At 45.8% G+C, this 18,452-nt stretch overlaps 1 protein-coding gene across 3 annotated transcripts in view; it reads left to right on the forward strand.

Annotated features, from left to right (window-relative positions):
• Positions 1-9,697: 9,697 nt before the first annotated feature.
• Positions 9,698-18,452, forward strand: part of LOC130351050 (alanine aminotransferase 2-like) — a 64,882-nt gene continuing 56,127 nt past the window's right edge. The window contains exon 1 of one of the 3 annotated variants that reach the window (XM_056554906.1): positions 9,698-10,042. The gene's annotated coding sequence lies outside the window, so the exon portion shown is untranslated. Of the gene's footprint in view, positions 10,043-10,122; positions 10,205-16,549; positions 16,571-18,452 lie in introns of those variants that run through there. The other 2 variants (XM_056554907.1, XM_056554908.1) reach the window with 2 other exon arrangements.

Genomic DNA, 18,452 nt, shown 5'->3' on the forward strand with positions numbered 1-18,452 from the left:
CTGTGTACTCAGCTCTCTACAGACAGTGCCACCTGTGTACTCAGCTCTCTACAGACACTGCCACCTGTGTACTTAGCTCTCTACAGACAGTGCCACCTGTGTACTCAGCTCTCTACAGACAGTGCCACCTGTGTACTCAGCTCTCTACAGACAGTGCCACCTGTGTACTTGGCTCTCTACAGACACTGCCACCTGTGTACTTAGCTCTCTACAGACACTGCCACCTGTGTACTTAGCTCTCTACAGACACTGCCACCTGTGTACTCAGCTCTCTACAGACAGTGCCACCTGTGTACTCAGCTCTCTACAGACACTGCCACCTGTGTACTCTGCTCTCTACAGACACTGCCACCTGTGTACTCAGTTCTCTACAGACAGTGCCACCTGTGTACTCAGCTCTCTACAGACAGTGCCACCTGTGTACTCAGTTCTCTACAGACAGTGCCAACTGTGTACTCCGCTCTCTACAGACAGTGCCACCTGTGTGCTCAGCTCTCTACAGACAGTGCCACCTGTGTACTCAGCTCTCTACAGACAGTGCCACCTGTGTACTCCGCTCTCTACAGACAGTGCCACCTGTGTACTCAGCTCTCTACAGACAGTGCCACCTGTGTACTCAGCTCTCTACAGACAGTGCCACCTGTGTACTCCGCTCTCTACAGACACTGCCACCTGTGTACTCAACTATCTACAGCCAGGGGACAAATGGTGCTCTGGTGTCCCAGATCGGAACCCACACATCTTCCTGTTCTGTCAGGTGGATGTCCCCTTACGTGTCAGCTCAGATCTATCTGTGTAATGTATTTATTGTACTGTGTAATGTGTAATGTATTTATTGTACTGTGTAATGTATTTATTGTACTGTGTAATGTATTGTCAATGCACTTTAATGCTCTTGTGTCCTAAAGAGTCAGGAGGACGCTTAGAGGATCACATGACTGATTCAGCCAATCAGGGCTTCTGCTCTGCTCCCCCAAGTCTGGCTAGAATTTTAGGAGCTAGTTAGTCTAGAGTTGAGAAGAGAGAGGGGAGTGGAGGTCACCTTCAGACCTCTGCTGTGGACCTGTACTTCACCAAATGGGGACAGGCTGAGGAGATCCCGTTGCTGCACCAGTCTGTTCCCGAACGGCAGAATCTTTCAAAGGATCCCGCCGACCACACCTTGCACTCTCTAAGGCTGGGTTCACACTATGTTTGTAGTGTACAGGTGCCCAATCCGGTTGGGAGGAGCAAAAATCGGCCGCTCCCGTATCCCAGCCGGATCCGGCCCGAACCTCATTCATTACAATGAGCCGACCGGAGTCAAACGCTGACTCCGGTCGGCTCATTTTTGCCCCATATGCTGTTTTCCCAGCAGACCTAAAACTGGGGTATACCACGGTTTTAGGTCCAGTTGGAGAACCGTATATGGGGCCAAAATTAGCCGATCAGAGTCAGCGTTTGACTCCGGTCGGCTCATTGTAATGAATGAGGTTTGGGCCGGATCCGGCTGGGATACGGGAATGGACGGTTTTCGCTCATCCCAACCGGATCCGGCACCCGTACACTACAAATGTAGTGTGAACCTAGCCTATGTCAAGTTCTGAAAGTATAGCAGGAAATGGAAAGCCTCAGGTAACTCCGGTCCAGTCTGGGCCTAATTTAGGATTCCTAAGTGAAGAGCAGAGTCAGTGTTTGTCAGCTCCAAAGTCTTATGCAAGATACACAGTCAAGTCCAGACAGGTCTAAAGTATAATTCAGCAAGTAAGAAGCTAGGTAGCAAACTCTACAAGTCCCATAGTGCCTAGAAGCAACTGTGGTCTCTAAAGTATTCTCCAGTGACCTTTGCAGCAAATACTGAACTATTCCTGGTTAATATGCAAGTTCCTGAGTAAAGTTAAAGCAGTTTCTGTATCCTTGCATCTGTGGTCATATTGCCTCAGCACTTGGCCCACGAAGCTGCTACCCTTGGAGTGTGGAAGTTAACACTAACCTGGTGTCACAAACTCTAATTCAGTTTCACCACCCTGTCCTGTGTAGAGTGGGGGACACTGAGGAATGTAGGGTGGGGGACACTGAGGCCTGTAGGGTGGGGGACACTGAGGCCTGTAGGGTGGGGGACACTGAGGACTGTAGGGTGGAAGACAGTGAGGACTGTAGGGTGATGGACACTGAGGCCTGTAGGGTGGGAGACACTGAGGCCTGTAGGGTGGGGGACACTGAGGCCTGTAGGGTGGGGGACACTGAGGCCTGTAGGGTGGGGGACACTGAGGCCTGTAGGGTGGGGGACACTGAGGCCTGTAGGGTGGGGGACACTGAGGCCTGTAGGGTGGGGGACACTGAGGCCTGTAGGGTGGAAGACAGTGAGGCCTGTAGGGTGGGGGACACTGAGGCCTGTAGGGTGGAAGACAGTGAGGACTGTAGGGTGGGAGACAGTGAGGACTGTAGGGTGAAAGACACTGAGGCCTGTAGGGTGATGGACACTGAGGCCTGTAGGGTGGGAGACACTGAGGCCTGTAGGGTGGGGGACACTGAGGCCTGTAGGGTGGGAGACACTGAGGCCTGTAGGGTGGGAGACACTGAGGACTGTAGGGTAATGGACACTGAGGCCTGTAGGGAGGGGGACACTGAGGCCTGTAGGGTGGGAGACACTGAGGCCTGTAGGGTGGGGGACACTGAGGCCTGTAGGGTGGGGGACACTGAGGACTGTAGGGTGGGGGACACTGAGGCCTGTAGGGAGGGGGACACTGAGGCCTGTAGGGAGGGGGACACTGAGGACTGTAGGGTGGGGGACACTGAGGACTGTAGGGTGATGGACACTGAGGCCTGTAGGGAGGGGGACACTGAGGCCTGTAGGGTGGGGGACACTGAGGCCTGTAGGGTGGGGGACACTGAGGCCTGTAGGGTGGGGGACACTGAGGCTCGAGGCCTTCACACATTCCCTGATATTTGGAGGGTCGTGACTCCCAGTGGTTATTCCCTACAGATTAATCCTCTTAATAATTATATTTTATTAGTTTTTGCCCGCGGCTTCGCTCACGTTAAATTTGGGATAACATAGGGGTAAAGTCTTCGGGCATCCAAACAACCCGAATTCTAACAAACATTACATCTGCTGTTCCATGGAATTGAAGATCAGCATCTATGAGGACTTCTACCGAGTCTGCACACAAGGCCTTTGGATCGAATTCAGAAATCAACCTAATCTTAATTCATACAGACTTTGAACCCCCGTTTCACCCCTTCAGGGGCAGAATTTTAGAAAATGTTAAAACCTGTGTTTCTTTATCTCTAATTGTTAGCCTAAAAACAAAGTTTCATGCTTCTAGCTTCAAAAATGGCGACTTCCATACAAACCCCTTTTTCACCCCCTTAACCCCTTAACGACCAAGCACGTATATTTACGTCCTTGGCCGGCTCCCGTGATATAATGTGGGGTCATCGGGTGACACCGTGTCATATCGGGTCAGTCCCAGCATGTATCTGAATCCGGAACCTGGGGCTAATAGCGCGCGGCAGCGTTCGCGGTGCCGCGCGCTATTAACCCTTTAGATGCAGCGTTCAAAGTTGAACCCCACGTCTTAAAAGGAAAGTAAAAGCTTCCCGGCTGCTCAGTGGGGCTGATCCGGACCACCGCAGTGAAAATGCGATGTCCCGATCAGCTAGGACACGAGCGGAGGTCCTCTTACCTTCCTACGGCATGTCCCCTCGGCGATTGGTTGCTCCAAGCCTGAGATGCAGGCTTGAGCAATCGACCGCCCATCAAACTGATCAATGAAAAGCTATGGCTTTGCAGTGATCAGTGTAAGAGATCAGTGTGTAACAATGATCAGTATTGTTTGTATCCCATAATTGTACGTGCTGCAGAATCTGTAGGCGCTATATAAATAAATAAGTGTGTGCAGTGTTATTGCCTCCTATGGGATAACAATGATCAGTGGAAGAGATCAGTGTGTGCAGTGTTATAGTCTCCTATGGGATAACAATGATCAGTGGAAGAGATCAGTGTGTGCAGTGTTATTGTCTCCTATGGGATAATAATGATCAGTATAAGAGATCAGTGTGTGCAGTGTTATAGTCTCCTATGGGATAAGATGATCAGTGTAAGAGATCAGTGTGTGCAGTGTTATAGTCTCCTATGGGATAATGATGATCAGTGTGTGCAGTGTTATAGTCTCCTATGGGATAATGATGATCAGTATAAGAGATCAGTGTGTGCAGTGTTATAGGTCCCTATGGGATAACAATGATCAGTATAAGAGATCAGTGTGTGCAGTGCTATAGGTCCCTATGGGATAACAATGATCAGTATAAGAGATCAGTGTGTGCAGTGTTATAGTCTCCTATGGGATAATGATGATCAGTGTGTGCAGTGTTATAGTCTCCTATGGGATAATGATGATCAGTATAAGAGATCAGTGTGTGCAGTGTTATAGGTCCCTATGGGATAACAATGATCAGTATAAGAGATCAGTGTGTGCAGTGTTATAGTCTCCTATGGGATAATAATGATCAGTATAAGAGATCAGTGTGTGCAGTGTTATAGTCTCCTATGGGATAATAATGATCAGTATAAGAGATCAGTGTGTGCAGTGTTATATAGTCTCCTATGGGATAATAATGATCAGTATAAGAGATCAGTGTGTGCAGTGTTATAGGTCCCTATGGGATAACAATGATCAGTATAAGAGATCAGTGTGTACAGTGTTATAGTCTCCTATGGGATAATAATGATCAGTATAAGAGATCAGTGTGTACAGTGTTATAGTCTCCTATGGGATAATAATGATCAGTATAAGAGATCAGTGTGTGCAGTGTTATAGGTCCCTATGGGATAACAATGATCAGTATAAGAGATCAGTGTGTGCAGTGTTATAGACTCCTATGGGATAATAATGATCAGTATAAGAGATCAGTGTGTGCAGTGTTATAGGTCCCTATGGGATAACAATGATCAGTATAAGAGATCAGTGTGTGCAGTGTTATAGTCTCCTATGGGATAATAATGATCAGTATAAGAGATCAGTGTGTGCAGTGTTATAGGTCCCTATGGGACCTATAACACTGCAAAAAATAGTGTAAAAAAAAAGTTGATAAATGTCATTTAACCCTTTCCCTAATAATAGTCCAAATCACCCCCTTTTTCCAATAAAAACAAACAAACATGTAAATAAAAATAAATATAAACATATGTGGTATCGCCGCGTGTGTAAATGTCTGAACTATAAAAATATTTAATTAATTAAACCGCACATTCAATGGCGTACGCGCAAAAAAATTCCAAAGTCCAAAATAACGTATTTTTGGTCACTTTTAATATCATGAAAAAATGAATAAAAAGTGATCAAAAAGTCTGATGAATACAAAAATGGCACAAAAAATTAGCCCTCATACCGGCCCATATGTGGAAAAATAAAAAAGTTATAGGGGTTAGAATATGACGAATTTTTTTTCCGTTTCGACGTAGATATTTTGGTAAAATGACTGATGTCCCTGCAAAGTAGAATTGGTGGCGCAAAAAATAAGCATCATATGGATTTTTAGGTGCAAAATTTAAAGGGTTATGATTTTTAAAAGGTGAGGAGGAAAAGACCAAAGTGCAAAAACGGAAAAACCCTGCGTCCTTAAATGGGCGCTGTCAGATAAACATACTTTTCATGTGTTGTAAATCATGTATGACCAATAGGTTTTGCAATTTCTTTCATTAGGAAGTTTTCAGTATTTCATACTAAAAAAGCCAGTGAAACAACTGCCCCCCCCCCCCCGCCTGCTGGGACATATACCAGTCCTGCTGTGTCCGTGAGTCATCACCTATGTCATGGACACTTCCTTGATTGACAGCTGTGAGCGCAGGGCTCCTCCCACTGTCAGCTTGTGTCCCGCTACTGGACATGCTGGGAGTTGTAGTTTTGTTAATTCTAGGGGAGATGTGAGCAGACAGCATACTGAGGGAGGGGGCGGAGACCTGCACAGTGAGGCCACGCCCCCTCCCTTTTAGAGGAATTCAGACTAGTGAGCTAAATTAAAAGTGTAATAAAAAATAAATAAAGGTGCTAGACACATAAAGATGGACATGGTCAGGATTAGGTACTGAGTGATATATAAAAAATTATGTTTTTTTGTTGGATTGGACGGGTACGCTTTAAGGGGTTAAAGGTGTTATCCAGGGAAAAAACTTTTTTTTATAAATCAACTGGCTCCAGAAAGTTAAACAGATTTGTAAATTACTTCTATTTAAAAAAAATCTTAATCCTTTCAGTACTTATGAGCTTCTGAAGTTAAAGGGTATCTCCCACCATCACTTTTTTTCTTTTTTTCTGTCCCTGCCTATTACCCATCTATCCCTAACCCCCTCCCTGCCTTTCATTTTTTATTTTTTTTTACATATTAAAAATGCCTTTTTGTCTGCCTGGTAGTGATCTCAAAGCGCTCGCTCCGGCCTTTCTGATTGACAGGTGGGAGCGAGCACCGCAATGACTGAATTTCGACTCGTTGCCAGTCTTCAGTGAGTCAAAATTCTGTGGTGACGTCACTGCCCAATGCATTCGCCACTAGGAGGGCGACCCCTAGTGGCCGAAGTTAAAAGTGATTTTAAACTGGTTTAAAATGACTTTTTTAAATGTAAAGTATATTAGAGATACATCTCAGTGAAGAAAAGCAGAGTGAATTGGAGCACTCACCTCGGGCACCAGGTCGCTTCTTATTCCAAAGTTGCTTTTATTTCGTGCTCATCATGTAACAAAAAGGTAGAGATTAGGGATCGACCAATTATCAGTATGGCCGATATTATCGGCCGATAATCACGATTTTGGGCATTATCGGTATCGGCAATTACCTTGCCAATAAGCCAATAATGCCCCCCGCACCGCCCCTACCGCACCGCGTCCGACCTACCCCCCCCCACCCGACCCGCCGCACCGCGAACGCCCCCCCCCCCCCCCGACCCACCGCACCGCGTCGCACCCCCACCATAGTGCTGGACGGTACACCAGTATGAACCGGATACCGTTTTTTTTTTCTCCCACGGTATTGATTTGTGCCCATACCGCTATACCGGTCAGGCCCCTCCCCCACCCTCCGAGTCAATAAAAAAAATTAAACTTACCCGTAATGGGGGTGGTCCGGGCCATCCATCCTTCCTGTAGTGTCCGGGGGCGTTCTGGGTGGAGGGTGAACCGGTCCGGGCTGTCCTCCTTCTCCGGGGTCCTCTTCTCCACTCCGGGCAGGCTCCGGCCTAGTACGCTGCATAGACGCCGCTACGCCGTGACGTCTGGTGCGTCGCGGCGTCTATGCAGCGTTACTAGGCCGGAGCCAACCCGGAGTAAAGAAGATGACCCCCGGAGAAGAAGGACAGCCCGGACCGGTTCACCCTCCACCCAGAACGCCCCTGGACACTACAGGAAGGATGGATGGCCCGGACCACCCTGACAGGTAGGGGGAGAGAAGCGGGTGGCGGCGGCCTATGGCACCGCAAAAGCCACTGCAGTGCATTGATTTAAAGCGCCGCTTTATGATCTCCACCGATTATCGGCTATCGGCCCTAAAAAAACGATATCGGTCGATCCCTAGTAGAGATGACATATAGGCGGGTGAGTAGCCGGTGGGTGACGGTCCGTTATTGCGCCTCAGCACATCGTCAGGCCCCGATCAGTATAAGAGATCAGTGAGACCTGACGATGCGCTGAGGCGCGATAACGGACCGTCACCCACCGGCTACTCACCCCCCTATATGTCATGAGATGCGTTTGAAGTCGCCTTTGTGCAGCGCCACTTGCACCGTTGATTACTAGAGCTGGTTTCAGATACACCTCTTATAGCACAAACAGAAGTCTCCTTGACTTTAAGGGGTATTCCAGGAAAAAACTTTTTTTTATACATCAACTGGTTCCAGAAAGTTAAACAGATTTGTAAATTACTTCTATTAAAAAATCTTAATCCTTTCAGTACTTATGAGCTTCTGAAGTTAAGGTTGTTCTTTTCTGTCTAAGTGCTCTCTGATGACACCTGTCTCGGGAACCGCCCAGTTTAGAAGCAAATCCCCATAGCAAACCTATTCTAAACTGGGCGGTTCCTGAGACACGTGTCATCAGAGAGGACTTAGACTGAAAAGAACAACCTAAACTTCAGAAGCTCATAAGTACAGGAAGGATTAAGATTTTTTAATAGAAGTAATTTACAAATCGGTTTAACTTTCTGGAGCCAGTTGATATATAAAAAAAATATTTTTTCCTGGATAACCCCTTCAAGGGTTGAATTTCGAAAAATCCTTTCTTATTCCTCGTCTACGACTTAAAAACAACAGCTGTGAAAAATTCAGCTTTCTAGGTCCGAGGGTTTAGGCCGGGGGGGGGGGGATGGGTCACGTCTTCTCTTTTTATATATAAAGATTTGGAATTTGTTGGTTTTCATTTCATAGAATAAAACAAAACTTTTCATTTTACAGGAAACCTATAAATAGTAGGAACAGAGAAGCGGAGGATTGTGCAGGGTCCTGTATACATGTATAATATATATATATATTAGTGTGTGTATATATTAGTGTTGTGTGTGTGTGTGTGTGTGTATATATATTAGTGTGTGTGTGTGTGTGTGTATATATATATTAGTGTGTATATATATATATATATATTAGTGTTGTGTGTATATATATATATATTAGGGTGTGTGTGTATATATATATATATATATTAGTGTGTATATATATATATTAGTGTTGTGTGTATATATATATATATATTAGGGTGTGTGTGTATATATATATATATATTAGTGTGTGTGTGTGTATATATATATTAGTGTGTGTGTGTGTATATATATATTAGTGTGTGTGTGTGTATATATATATTAGTGTGTATATATATATATATTAGTGTTGTGTGTATATATATATATATTAGGGTGTGTGTGTATATATATATATATATATATATTAGTGTGTATATATATATATATTAGTGTTGTGTGTATATATATATATATATTAGGGTGTGTGTGTATATATATATATATATTAGTGTGTGTGTGTGTATATATATATTAGTGTGTGTGTGTATATATATTAGTGTTGTGTATATATTAGTGTGTGTGTGTATATATATATATATATTAGTGTGTGTGTGTGTATATATATATTAGTGTGTGTGTGTATATATATTAGTGTTGTGTATATATTAGTGTGTGTGTGTATATATATATATATATATATATTAGTGTGTGTGTGTGTATATATATTAGTGTGTGTGTGTGTGTGTATATATATTAGTGTGTGTGTGTATATATATTAGTGTTGTGTATATATTAGTGTTGTATATATATATATATATTTGTGTGTGTGGTGGGGGATGCTGAAGAGGACGCTCCGGAGCCCTGAGGACAGGTAAGTGATCGTCAGCGGAGCACACAGGGCACTGTAAATGTCTATCCGGTGGTGGCTGAAGCAGTCTGCGCTGCAGGATAGACGTTTAGGCAATAAAAAAGCATTGTATGTTGAAATGATTGTATGTCGGGGGGGGGTCACTGTACATGTAGGGTCCTCTGTACATCCTCCTGTCACTGCCCTCCCATCTTCACTCTGGCGCAGTCATCTCCCTGTATTGTCTATCTCCTTCCGCCCCCTGCTGGTGAGGAGCAGTAATGACACCAGAGGCCTCCTTGCGGTACACCGCCCGGCACATCCTGTCTCCCGGATTTCGGACACCCTTGCGGCGCTTTCACACGTTTATGGCGGATATTTTGGGCCGTTTATTAATCAGATCTGTGACTCATGGATCCTGTGGGATCGGAGAGGAAATCTGTACAAACCAACAGGACGTCGCCCAGATGTCAGCGCGGGGCGTGAGAAGAAAGTCCAGACCTATTAACCCTTTGTGTCCATCCAGGGCTCGGACGTGATCCTCAGACATGATGGCGGTCACATTTTAATGATGTTCCTCTATAAGACCATCTATTCCGTGCTGTGAGTTACATATTGGAAAAAGACAAAAGCCGTCAAGCCCAACCTGTGACCGTACTGTGTTGATCCATAGAAAGGAACTGCTCTTACAGGAAATACTCCCCTGTGATGGTGACAGGTCTATAGTCTCACTGCTCTTGCCGTAAAGAATCCCTGTCTATGATGGTGAGAGGTCTATAGTCTCACTGCTCTTACTGTAAAGAATCCCTGTCTGTAAAGGGGAGAGGTGTAAAGTCTCACTGCTCTTACTGTAGAGAATCCCAGTCTGTAAAGGTGAGATGTCTATAGTCTAACTGCTCTTACTGTAGAGAATCCCTGTCTGTAAAGGTGAGAGGTCTATAGTCTCACTGCTCTTACTGTAAAGAATCCCTGTCTGTGATGGTGAGAGGTCAATAGTCACACTACTATAACTGTAAAGAATCCCTGTCTATGATGGTGAGAGGTCAATAGTCACACTACTATTACTGTAAAGAATCCCTGTCTGTGATGGTGAGAGGTCTATAGTCTAACTGCTCTTACTGTAAAGAATCCCTGTCTGTAAAGGGGAGAGGTGTAAAGTCTCACTGCTCTTACTGTAGAGAATCCCTGTCTGTAAAGGTGAGAGGTCTATAGTCTCACTGCTCTTACTGTAAAGAATCCCTGTCTATGATAGTGAGAGGTCTATAGTCTCACTGCTCTTACTGTAAAGAATCCCTGTCTGTGATGGTGAGAGGTCAATAGTCACACTACTATAACTGTAAAGAATCCCTGTCTATGATGGTGAGAGGTCAATAGTCACACTACTATTACTGTAAAGAATCCCTGTCTGTGATGGTGAGAGGTCTATAGTCTAACTGCTCTTACTGCAAAGAATCCCTGTCTATGATAGTGAGAGGTCTATAGTCTCACTGCTTTCACTGTAAAGAATCCCTGTCTGTGATGGTGAGAGGTCTATAGTTTCACTGCTCTTACTGTAAAGAATCCCGGTCTATAATGGTGAGAGGTCTATATTCTCACTGTTCTTACTGTATGGAATCCCTGTCTGTGATGGTGAGAGGTGTATAGTCTCACTGCTCTTACTGTAAAGAATCCCTGTCTGTGATGGTGAGAGGTCTATAGTATCACTGCTCTTACTGTAGATAATCCCTGTCTAAGATGGTGAGAGGTCTATAGTATCACTGCTCTTACTGTAAATAATCCCTTTCTGTGATGGTGAGAGGTCTATAGTCTCACTGCTCTTACTGTAAAGAATCCCTGTCTGTGATGGTGAGAGGTCTATAGTATCACTGCTCTTACTGTAAATAATCCCTTTCTGTGATGGTGAGAGGTCTATAGTCTCACTGCTCTTACTGTAGAGAATCCCGATCTGTAAAGGTGATAGGTCTATAGTATCACTGCTCTTACTGTAAATAATCCCTTTCTGTGATGGTGAGAGGTCTATAGTCTCACTGCTCTTACTGTAGATAATCCCTGTCTGTGATGGTGAGAGGTCTATAGTCTCACTGCTCTTACTGTAGATAATCCCTGTCTGTGATGGTGAGAGGTCTATAGTCTCACTGCTCTTACTGTAAATAATCCCTGTCTAAGATGGTGAGAGGTCTATAGTATCACTGCTCTTACTGTAGATAATCCCTGTCTGTGATGGTGAGAGGTCTATAGTATCACTGCTCTTACTGTAAATAATCCCTTTCTGTGATGGTGAGAGGTCTATAGTCTCACTGCTCTTACTGTAAAGAATCCCTGTCTGTGATGGTGAGAGGTCTATAGTATCACTGCTCTTACTGTAAATAATCCCTTTCTGTGATGGTGAGAGGTCTATAGTCTCACTGCTCTTACTGTAGAGAATCCCGATCTGTAAAGGTGATAGGTCTATAGTATCACTGCTCTTACTGTAAATAATCCCTTTCTGTGATGGTGAGAGGTCTATAGTCTCACTGCTCTTACTGTAGATAATCCCTGTCTGTGATGGTGAGAGGTCTATAGTCTCACTGCTCTTACTGTAGATAATCCCTGTCTGTGATGGTGAGAGGTCTATAGTCTCACTGCTCTTACTGTAAATAATCCCTGTCTAAGATGGTGAGAGGTCTATAGTATCACTGCTCTTACTGTAGATAATCCCTGTCTGTGATGGTGAGAGGTCTATAGTATCACTGCTCTTACTGTAGATAATCCCTGTCTGTGATGGTGAGAGGTCTATAGTATCACTGCTCTTACTGTAAAGAATCCCTGTCTGTGATGGTGAGAGGTCTATAGTCTCACTGCTCTTACTGTAGATAATCCCTGTCTGTGATGGTGAGAGGTCTATAGTATCACTGCTCTTACTGTAGATAATCCCTGTCTGTGATGGTGAGAGGTCTATAGTATCACTGCTCTTACTGTAGATAATCCCTGTCTGTGATGGTGAGAGGTCTATAGTATCACTGCTCTTACTGTAGATAATCCCTGTCTGTGATGGTGAGAGGTCTATAGTCTCACTGCTCTTACTGTAAATAATCCCTGTCTAAGATGGTGAGAGGTCTATAGTATCACTGCTCTTACTGTAGATAATCCCTGTCTGTGATGGTGAGAGGTCTATAGTATCACTGCTCTTACTGTAGATAATCCCTGTCTGTGATGGTGAGAGGTCTATAGTCTCACTGCTCTTACTGTAGATAATCCCTGTCTGTGATGGTGAGAGGTCTATAGTCTCACTGCTCTTACTGTAGATAATCCCTGTCTGTGATGGTGAGAGGTCTATAGTATCACTGCTCTTACTGTAAAGAATCCCTGTCTGTGATGGTGAGAGGTCTATAGTCTCACTGCTCTTACTGTAGATAATCCCTGTCTGTGATGGTGAGAGGTCTATAGTCTCACTGCTCTTACTGTAGATAATCCCTGTCTGTGATGGTGAGAGGTCTATAGTATCACTGCTCTTACTGTAGAGAATCCCTGTCTATGATGGTGTTTATGTTCTCCTTTGCTCTGGTGAAGAGAGATCTGCGTTGTGATTGGCCGCTATAAACAGAATGCTGCAGCGCACACTGGTGAATCCTGGTTTACATGGGACTGCGCCTCACCGCTCTGATCCCACGTTATTCCTCACATTTTCCCTTCTATCGGGCAAAGAAATGAGATGAGATGAGGAGTCCCAGCCGCACATTCCCCGGCATCACATGACACCCGAAATAATACCGCCACCCGTCTGAGTCACCGCGGCGAGGATGGTAACACGACCCCCAACATACGTCACCTTATATAGAACCAGAATGTCCTGGTGTAATAATCTGCAGGATATATAACGAGGAAGAGAGGATGGAGCAATGTTCTGCAGATCTGTATAGAGGTCAGAGGTGTAATAATCTGCAGGATATATCACTATGTATCAGGAGAGGACAGAGCGATGTTCTGCAGATCTGTAGAGAGGTCAGAGGTGTAATAATCTGCAGGATATATCACTATGTATCAGGAGGAGAGGACAGAGCGATGTTCTGCAGATCTGTAGAGAGGTCAGAGGTGTAATAATCTGCAGGATATATCACTATGTATCAGGAGGAGGAGAGGACAGAGCGATGTTCTGCAGATCTGTATAGAGGTCAGAGGTGTAATAATCTGCAGGATATATCACTATGTATCAGGAGGAGGAGAGGACAGAGCGATGTTCTGCAGATCTATAGAGAGGTGTAATAATCTGCAGGATATATCACTATGTATCAGGAGGAGAGGACAGAGCGATGTTCTGCAGATCTGTAGAGAGGTGTAATAATCTGCAGGATATATCACTATGTATCAGGAGGAGAGGACAGAGCGATGTTCTGCAGATCTGTAGAGAGGTCAGAGGTGTAATAATCTGCAGGATATATCACTGTGTATCAGGAGGAGAGGACAGAGCGATGTTCTGCAGATCTGTAGAGAGGTCAGAGGTGTAATAATCTGCAGGATATATCACTATGTATCAGGAGGAGGAGAGGACAGAGCGATGTTCTGCAGATCTGTAGAGAGGTCAGAGGAGTAATAATCTGCAGGATATATCACTATGTATCAGGAGGAGAGGACAGAGCGATGTTCTGCAGATCTGTAGAGAGGTCAGAGGTGTAATAATCTGCAGGATATATCACTGTGTATCAGGAGGAGAGGACAGAGCGATGTTCTGCAGATCTGTAGAGAGGTCAGAGGTGTAATAATCTGCAGGATATATCACTATGTATCAGGAGGAGGAGAGGACAGAGCGATGTTCTGCAGATCTGTAGAGAGGTCAGAGGAGTAATAATCTGCAGGATATATCACTATGTATCAGGAGGAGAGGACAGAGCGATGTTCTGCAGATCTGTAGAGAGGTGTAATAATCTGCAGGATATATCACTATGTATCAGGAGGAGGAGAGGACAGAGCGATGTTCTGCAGATCTGTAGAGAGGTCAGAGGTGTAATAATCTGCAGGATATATCACTATGTATCAGGAGGAGAGGACAGAGCGATGTTCTGCAGATCTGTAGAGAGGTCAGAGGTGTAATAATCTGCAGGATATATCACTGTGTATCAGGAGGAGAGGACAGAGCGATGTTCTGCAGATCTGTAGAGAGGTCAGAGGTGTAATAATCTGCAGGATATATCACTATGTATCAGGAGGAGGAGAGGACAGAGCGATGTTCTGCAGATCTGTAGAGAGGTCAGAGGAGTAATAATCTGCAGGATATATCACTATGTATCAGGAGGAGAGGACAGAGCGATGTTCTGCAGATCTGTAGAGAGGTGTAATAATCTGCAGAATATATCACTGTGTATCAGGAGGAGGAGAGGACAGAGCGATGTTCTGCAGATCTGTAGAGAGGTCAGAGGTGTAATAATCTGCAGGATATATCACTGTGTATCAGGAGGAGGAGAGGACAGAGCGATGTTCTGCAGATCTGTAGAGAGGTGTAATAATCTGCAGGATATATCACTATGTATCAGGAGGAGAGGACAGAGCGATGTTCTGCAGATCTATAGAGAGGTGTAATAATCTGCAGGATATATCACTATGTATCAGGAGGAGAGGACAGAGCGATGTTCTGCAGATCTGTAGAGAGGTGTAATAATCTGCAGGATATATCACTATGTATCAGAAGGAGAGGACAGAGCGATGTTCTGCAGATCTGTAGAGAGGTCAGAGGTGTAATAATCTGCAGGATATATCACTATGTATCAGGAGGAGGAGAGGACAGAGTGATGTTCTGCAGATCTGTAGAGAGGTCAGAGGTGTAATAATCTGCAGGATATATCACTATGTAACAGGAGGAGAGGACAGAGCGATGTTCTGCAGATCTGTAGAGAGGTGTAATAATCTGCAGGATATATCACTATGTATCAGAAGGAGAGGACAGAGCGATGTTCTGCAGATCTGTAGAGAGGTCAGAGGGATCTCACATATTGGGGTCCCTCTCCCTTTCACCCTTTGACCCTCCTCTCCCTGTCAGGTTTTTGGGGTCCCTCTCCCTATCAGGTTTTTGGGGTCCCTCTTCCAGTCAGGTTTTTGGGGTCTCTCTCCCTGTCAGGTTTTTGGGGGTCCCTCTCCCTGTCTGGTTTTTGGGGTCCCTCTCCCTGTCTGGTTTTTGGGGTCCCTCTCCCTGTCTGGTTTTTGGGGTCCCTCTCCCTGTCTGGTTTTTGGGGTCCCTCTCCCTGACAGGTTTTTGGGGTCCATCTTCCAGTCAGGTTTTTGGGGTCCCTCTCCCTGTCTGGTTTTTGGGGTCCCTCTCCCTGTCAGGTTTTTGAGGTCCCTCTCCCTGACAGGTTTTTGGGGTCCCTCTCCCTGTCTGGTTTTTGGGGTCCCTTTCCCTGTCTGGTTTTTGGGGTCCCTCTCCCTGACAGGTTTTTGGGGTCCCTCTCCCTGACAGGTTTTTGGGGTCCCTCTCCCTGACAGGTTTTTGGGGTCCCTCTCCCTGACAGGTTTTTGGGGTCCCTCTCCCTGACAGGTTTTTGGGGTCCCTCTCCCTGACAGGTTTTTGGGGTCCCTCTCCCTGTCTGGTTTTTGGGGTCCCTCTCCCTGTCAGGTTTTTGAGGTCCCTCTCCCTGACAGGTTTTTGGGGTCCATCTTCCAGTCAGGTTTTTGGGGTCCCTCTCCCTGTCAGGTTTTTGGGGTCCCTCTCCCTGTCTGGTTTTTGGGGTCCCTCTCCCTGTCTGGTTTTTGGGGTCCCTCTCCCTGACAGGTTTTTGGGGTCCCTCTCCCTGACAGGTTTTTGGGGTCCCTCTCCCTGACAGGTTTTTGGGGTCCATCTTCCAGTCAGGTTTTTGGGGTCCATCTTCCAGTCAGGTTTTTGGGGTCCCTCTTCCAGTCAGGTTTTTGGGGTCCCTCTTCCAGTCAGGTTTTTGGGGTCCCTCTCCCTGTCTGGTTTTTGGGGTCCCTCTTCCAGTCAGGTTTTTGGGGTCCCTCTTCCAGTCAGGTTTTTGGGGTCCCTCTCCCTGTCAGGTTTTTGGGGTCCCTCTTCCTCAATCTCTTTCTGTGGATCCAGGGATAATTAGGGCTCTGCTGCCATCTGGAGGCCACGAGGAAGAACAGCAGAAACATTTATTACAAGAGATGACTGTACGGGTGATGGGTCATGTGATCCCTACAAATCAGTTATTACTTATATAAAGTGCTGATTGAGGACTCTGAAGACGTCTTCTGCTGATTCACCATCTGAGGTCCCTGAGGACACTGTAGGAGGTGATACAGGACACTACAGGAGGTGATACAGGACACTATAGGAGGTGATACAGGACACTACAGGAGGTGATACAGGACACTGTAGGAGGTGATACAGGACACTATAGGAGGTGATACAGGACACTACAGGAGGTGATACAGGACACTATAGGAGGTGATACAGGACACTGTAGGAGGTGATACAGGACACTACAGGAGGTGGTACAGGACACTATAGGAGGTGATACAGGACACTACAGGAGGTGATACAGGACACTATAGGAGGTGATACAGGACACTATAGGAGGTGATACAGGACACTACAGGAGGTGGTACAGGACACTATAGGAGGTGGTACAGGACACTATAGGAGGTGATACAGGACACTGTAGGAGGTGATACAGGACACTGTAGGAGGTGATACAGGACACTACAGGAGGTGGTACAGGACACTATAGGAGGTGATACAGGACACTACAGGAGGTGATACAGGACACTACAGGAGGTGATACAGGACACTACAGGAGGTGGTACAGGACACTATAGGAGGTGATACAGGACACTATAGGAGGTGATACAGGACACTACAGGAGGTGATACAGGACACTATAGGAGGTGATACAGGACACTATAGGAGGTGATACAGGACACTATAGGAGGTGATACAGGACACTATAGGAGGTGATACAGGACACTATAGGAGGTGATACAGGACACTACAGGAGGTGGTACAGGACACTATAGGAGGTGGTACAGGACACTATAGGAGGTGATACAGGACACTGTAGGAGGTGATACAGGACACTATAGGGGGTGGTACAGGACACTATAGGGGGTGGTACAGGACACTATAGGAGGTGATACAGGACACTGTAGGAGGTGATACAGGACACTACAGGAGGTGGTACAGGACACTATAGGAGGTGATACAGGACACTACAGGAGGTGATACAGGACACTACAGGAGGTGATACAGGACACTACAGGAGGTGGTACAGGACACTATAGGAGGTGATACAGGACACTATAGGAGGTGATACAGGACACTACAGGAGGTGATACAGGACACTATAGGAGGTGATACAGGACACTATAGGAGGTGATACAGGACACTATAGGAGGTGGTACAGGACACTATAGGAGGTGATACAGGACACTATAGGAGGTGATACAGGACACTACAGGAGGTGATACAGGACACTATAGGAGGTGATACAGGACACTATAGGGGGTGGTACAGGACACTATAGGAGGTGATACAGGACACTATAGGGGGTGGTACAGGACACTATAGGAGGTGATACAGGACACTATAGGAGGTGATACAGGACACTATAGGAGGTGATACAGGACACTACAGGAGGTGATACAGGACACTACAGGAGGTGGTACAGGACACTATAGGAGGAGATACAGGACACTATAGGAGGTGATACAGGACACTATAGGAGGTGATACAGGACACTATAGGAGGTGATACAGGACACTACAGGAGGTGATACAGGACACTATAGGAGGTGATACAGGACACTATAGGAGGTGATACAGGACACTATAGGAGGTGATACAGGACACTACAGGAGGTGATACAGGACACTATAGGAGGTGGTACAGGACACTACAGGAGGTGGTACAGGACACTATAGGAGGTGATACAGGACACTATAGGGGGTGGTACAGGACACTATAGGAGGTGATACAGGACACTATAGGAGGTGATACAGGACACTATAGGAGGTGATACAGGACACTACAGGAGGTGGTACAGGACACTACAGGAGGTGGTACAGGACACTACAGGAGGTGGTACAGGACACTACAGGAGGTGGTACAGGACACTACAGGAGGTGATACAGGACACTACAGGAGGTGATACAGGACACTACAGGGGGTGATACAGGAC

The sequence above is a fragment of the Hyla sarda genome, unplaced genomic scaffold, assembly GCF_029499605.1.
Source record: "Hyla sarda isolate aHylSar1 unplaced genomic scaffold, aHylSar1.hap1 scaffold_961, whole genome shotgun sequence".
In the NCBI taxonomy this organism is placed as follows: domain Eukaryota; kingdom Metazoa; phylum Chordata; class Amphibia; order Anura; family Hylidae; genus Hyla; species Hyla sarda.